Here is a 5,792-nt window from a genome sequence, read left to right on the forward strand (position 1 = left end):
AGATCAACGTCAGCAAAGGAATGAATTCGGGATGGTGAAGTTCTAACTTGTCTACCTTAGAGATAAGGAGTGAGTTTCAAGCGACTAAAAGGGATAATTGCTAGAGTAGGTTAAGACAACGTCTATAGTTAACGCCGAGAGGTATTACCATATCAACCGTCTAAGAATACCTAGTAATCTTGTCGGGCAGCTTAGTAAGGCATAATAATTCATTCAGAACTTAGAATAATTGTTGTCAAGACAATAGTTTAGCATCAGTGCTCTGTGACACGTCTGAATATGAGAAGTTGTTTGCATTATATTTAAACCAATACTTGTTTTGTTTTATCTGTCTGCATATTTCCTTTGTCTCGACTACATTATTATGAAATCATTGAATCATTCTTCTTAGTTTCTTCGTATTAGTTCTTAGTTCAAATACTTAGTAGGATTTAGTTTATGACATTAGTTATAGTTGTGGTGAAAATATATTTCTAATCCAATCCTTGTGGAGACGATACTCACTCATTACTATATTACTTGCATCGATTGTGTATACTTGCACATATTTGCTTGCCTTAGCATATACATTTACAAGCGATCACAAATATGGTGTTGGTTTCCTCTAAAAAGGTTTATAATCTTTTAGATATGAGTTTATACCTTCATTTCTTCAATTTTTCGGTGGCGCGTGGAGGAGCATAAGTGCTCTGATGACGTTGGGTAAGCTTTCTCTTCTCTTCTCTTCCCTTCCTTTCGTATTGTTGTTTTGTTGTTGGTTATTCTCTCTGTTTCTATTTTCTTGCTATGTTGTGTGGGTGTTTGCTCTCGTCTTCATCATTCTTGCTGTGTGTATCTTCTTTGCAGGTTTGGTGGCCTTTAATAGGGCTCAGTGGTACATCATTTGGACCGGCCACAAGGGTGCCCTTCGGTGAGTCACTGAAGCTACGGTGGTGACTCACCCTAGGGTTGCGACGTGTACGGCTGGTGTACATCTTCTGGAGCCTTCTGGTGAGTTTTGGTGAGGCGGCGGCGTCGTGGCAATCTTCAGTTGGAGCAGTGGAGGCGGTGGCCGGAATAGGCCCTAGGGTGGTAGTGATACCCTAGGGTTCCTGCTGGATGGACTGGTGACCGTTGGATATGCCTCTGATCGTGCGGTTGGGATCTGTGTGGCGCTGGAACAGTTGGTGGAAACCCTAGCTGCTGATGGGCTTCTCACGTGGGCTTGCTGGAATTGGTCCTGAACTGGTTGTTGGGCCTGAATCAATTGCAACCCAAGTATGGACCTAGCCCGAGTTGGGTTGTAACCCGACTTGGGTTGTAACCCGACTTGGGTTGTAACCCGACTTTCCTCTTTGTAAATAGGCCTCCATTTGTAATCATAAATAATATAATAATATATTAATACATATATAATAATATATATATTAATATAACACTCGGACGAAAACTATTGTCGATAATGGTGTTTGAGGAATTTATGAGAACCGATAATAATCTTGAAATTGACAAAAAAAGAGATAAAATTAATGTAATTTTTCTTTTGAAGTTTTGTATGAAGCTAACAGTAAATGATTCGAACTCTTCAAATTGACGAGTTATACTGATATCTTAAGAAAGGCGTGTGGTTCAGAATTTCGGTGACTGTTTTCCCTACCTAACTTTAATTGAGAATGTAGGTCGAATGCATTGACCCAAGAGTATGATGCTTAAACCTTGTAATTTAAAATATATATATATATATATAAATATATATATAAATAAAGATGGTGGATTGAGCCGAAAAAACAGTTTACTTTGCAATGATGTAAAGTTATTTTGATAGAAACACTTTTAACTGTATAGTGCAATACTCGAAAAGCCTCGAACCAAAAAGCAGATCTAGCTAGATTATGAGCGTCCATATTGTAGGTTCATGTAATCCTAACGATCAAGGAACAGGTTCTTGCAGTCACAATAATGCTTCCCAATTCCGTCACTCATCCTCTGTTGAAGAAACAATAGCTCCTGTGCGTCCAAGTAAACGATGCCAGCTCCCGGCTGGTGACTTGAGCCTCTCGGAGTGAAAAAGCCTGGATTATGTCACAAGGTGACAACAAAGGTCAAATAAACAAAACAATCCCCAGAAACCATGACACATGAATGAGGAAACATTAATGATACAAACCTTTGCCTCAAGTTCGCTTGCGCTTAGCAGTTGCTGTTTTGATATTCTTAACAATATAGGCAACGACTTCCTTAAGTGTGGCTTTCCTGTCTTCCTTGAAGTTCAAGAGTTCGGAGACTATATATCTCCCACTAGCATTATACTCATTTAGTTCTTTCAAAGCAGTCTCCACTTCCATGTAAACCTCTTCACCCCAGTCCTTTAGATCTTTTAGTTTCTCGTCTTCTTCGTTTAGGATTTCCTGCACAATGGACAAGATTAATGAGCTCAGTCATTCCTCAATTTTCATTCTTAACAGCAACATCCCTCTCTCACAAGGGAACTCCAACAAAAAGGATTAAGAAAACTTTGAATATCAAAGACATATTATAGCTTAAAATAGCTATTTTGCAAAAGAACCCATTAAAACCTTCTGCTGAAAATCAGGTACAATCAGTGAAAGAGGCCATCTATAAGTAATCCCTAATTCACTGCAGTTAGGATGAAATATAGAAAAGGCTCTAGAGCATTTACAATTTCTGATAACATTAAGCAGATCCATAGGAATATTATCAATTATTTTCCACTTCATTCTCCAACTGACACCAGAAATTAAACATGCACAAAAAATATAATTCCATGAACAATTTGATACAGGGCCCAAGACCAATCAAAATATAATCGGACCATTTGACTTAGGCTGTTATATCTACCTTATGATTCCCTCCCTCTGTTATAACTTTTAATGGATGCCATTTTGAATTATTTAGATTCTCCTGCCACGACAAGTATAGAGTAGTGGCTTGAATTTCTGCTTCATCTGGAGGGAATCGCGATTTACAGGCGTCGTGAAACGGCTTCAGTTCAAGTTCGCCCATTCTCTTTAATCCGATAGTCGTGCGAGCACTCAACTCGTGCATACTCTACAAACAAGAGAATTGAATATTTGTTTAACGAGCAGTTGCAGGAGTCTACGCAGTACTCCAAGGTTTGGGCATTAATTGTACCTGAATTAGCACATTCCTTGCATCCTATAGCTCATCATTGCTTTGGCGCTCTTTCGTTACAAGAACCTGGTTTGTTGATTCCAAATCTTTCATATCATCTTCCTTATCTCGCAACTCATTCTCCATCTCTTTCATCTTCTCCTGCACACCTGCATCATCTTGTCCAAGATGCTTCATCACTTGCAGCTTGCCTCTCAAGTCTTCAATTTCCATTTCCAACTTCTGCTTTGCATCTAACTGTTTTTCCAACTGAAGTATCTTTTTCAGGGCCTCTTCTTTCTCCCTCTGGAAATTTAAAAGTCCAATCAACAGAGCAGAAGACATCAAACAACAAAAAAATAATATATGCTAATAAATTACTAAGTGCACCACCTTCTGCTCTTCAACCAGTCTGAACACATTTTCATCAGCTTTTTCTGCTCCATGGAAGCAAGCTGGAGTGAATCGTTTCTTTCATTATTCTGGAAAGATTAAAGAAAATGTCAGTGACAGGTGCATATCCATATATAATGCAACTGCGCGCAATTATCTTCCGGAGCAGTTTAGACAATTGTCACCAATTTAACCTTAATATTATTAAGCCAGCAGCAGCTTTTGACATTAAAATTAAAAGCTATTCATATTACTTTCAATAAAAAATGTTGGATCTTAATTTTATTAGGTCGAAGCAACAAAATTCTTGGCCATGATAATCAATGGGTCTTTAGCCATAAAAGAAAATTTTAATTTATTATGCTTGTGAAATACCGAAGATAGTCCCATACCAAGAGCTAACCTTTTTCTTCTCTTCACCAAGCTTTTGCTTCTCACGCTCGGTTAGTGTCTCACGCTTGTTCAGTTCCCTGGTCCAATGGTATTTTCCTTTTCTTTGTTTCCAGTTCAGAATTCAGCTTTTCCTGTTCTTCCAAGATCCTTGGAACATTGTCGCGAGCAAGCCGCTGCATCTTCCTTGTCTCTAATGAACAATAACAAATAAAGGATTAAACCATACAAAGTTCTGATTTTGTAATCATAATGGATTAATTGAGTTCATGAAGGCCTTTCATAAGGGGGAAAAGTACTCGGATGTATTGTTTATTGGAACATGGCCATTAGCTTGACAAAGCATTCCGAGATTCGAATGAAATCTTAAATCCAGCATGTAAGAATAAAACATAGAAGACATGGTCCAGTTTATTACATCATGGTGACAAGGCATTTGAAAGAGATGCATGAGGCGTTGTTTAGAAAACATGGCAACGTTTTAAGATTCTGAAGTGTTAAATAGAAGGCATATACAACCAACTAAATATATGAAATACAAGCATGCATATCAAAAAAGGCAATCATGACAACTTAAAGAAACTAGAACAGACCTTCAATAAAGGCAAGGTGAAGCCCGTCTTTCTCTTCAAGCATTCTGCTTAAGGACATAATTGTCTCATTGCATTTGTACTGTAATTCGTCTAGATTTTCATTTGTCAAATCAATTCTTGTTGTCAACTTGGCCACAACATTATTCCTATCTTGGGCAGTTTCTTGGACAAGGTCAGAAATGGTGCGTAATTTCCCTACTTCCCGAAGATAATCCCCTATTGGCCCATCGGAATTGTAGTCATCAGAACGTGCACATCAACCATAGATATTGGAACCAATCTGTCCTTGTTGGCCATTCCAATTCTTCTTACTGTTCCGCTCAGATTCAAAAGCCTTCTCAAATTCAGTTGCATTCACATAGCCAGTTCAATCACTATTGAACATTAGTATGGCTTGTCCAGTGAGGTCTACCTCATTCCAGAAATATTGAACATCTAAAGGTTTATATTTAACAAACCTCCTCAGCCAGTAGCCTTTATCATGATAGGCATCGATAGTCTTTGAGTCTGCAACTATGTTCATGATGATTCCCATCCAAGGGCAGACATAAACTTCAGTTAGCTCTGAAGTCTGGTTCAAAACTCGTGTTACAGTTGGAAGTGAAGTCACATCTGCTTCACCAACTAGGTCAACTTCCAAATACTTTGCCAAGGCCAGGTGGTTTGCGTTCTGTTTAGCACTTCTGTTGGCAGATCCTTTGCCCACACCAGAAGCATGTTGAAGCAGGTCCTTGAACTTGTAGTCTTGTTTCTTCTTCCCAGCACAAAAAGGGCATCTTAAGCTACCTTTTAAGGCCTTTACTTTGTACTTCCCAGACCTTAGCTCCTCGTATGGCTTTTCCATGTACTCATTGGTCTCAGAATCACTAAAATCTGACTCTTCTCCAGACCTGCTGTCCATCTGATCCATCTACATATTAAACAAATGTTAATCATAAGAATAACACACAGCTGAAATCGTCGTTAATTTAAATTTGAAACTATAAAATACCAGAACGATTATAAAAAGCCTTGAGCGTCAAAATGTCAAACTAAACCATAGGTGAATGGATCTTTCTCCGATTTGCTAGCTAGTTTTCAATCAAGTGAGAGCAGCATACAAGATAAAGAAGAAAAGTACTCCACCGGTAAAACGGTGTCGAATAGTTTAGTAATCCATTTTCAAAGATTCCATATATCAATTTTCTGTCACTAAATAATATTGTAATAGTACTCTCCGCTATTATCGTTTCTAATGAATCAAATCCAATTTTTTTCTGGGGGAAAAACGACTTTGTAGATAGTGGAATAGCCGAGTAGACAAAA

The 5,792-nt window shown here is 38.2% G+C and overlaps 1 pseudogene; it reads right to left on the bottom strand.

Annotated features, from left to right (window-relative positions):
• Positions 1 to 2,133: 2,133 nt before the first annotated feature.
• LOC120135514 lies at positions 2,134 to 5,388 on the bottom strand (annotated as a pseudogene).
• Positions 5,389 to 5,792: the final 404 nt, after the last annotated feature.

This window comes from Hibiscus syriacus, unplaced genomic scaffold (genome assembly GCF_006381635.1).
Source record: "Hibiscus syriacus cultivar Baekdansim isolate YM2019G1 unplaced genomic scaffold, ASM638163v2 tig00110610_pilon, whole genome shotgun sequence".
Taxonomy (NCBI): domain Eukaryota; kingdom Viridiplantae; phylum Streptophyta; class Magnoliopsida; order Malvales; family Malvaceae; genus Hibiscus; species Hibiscus syriacus.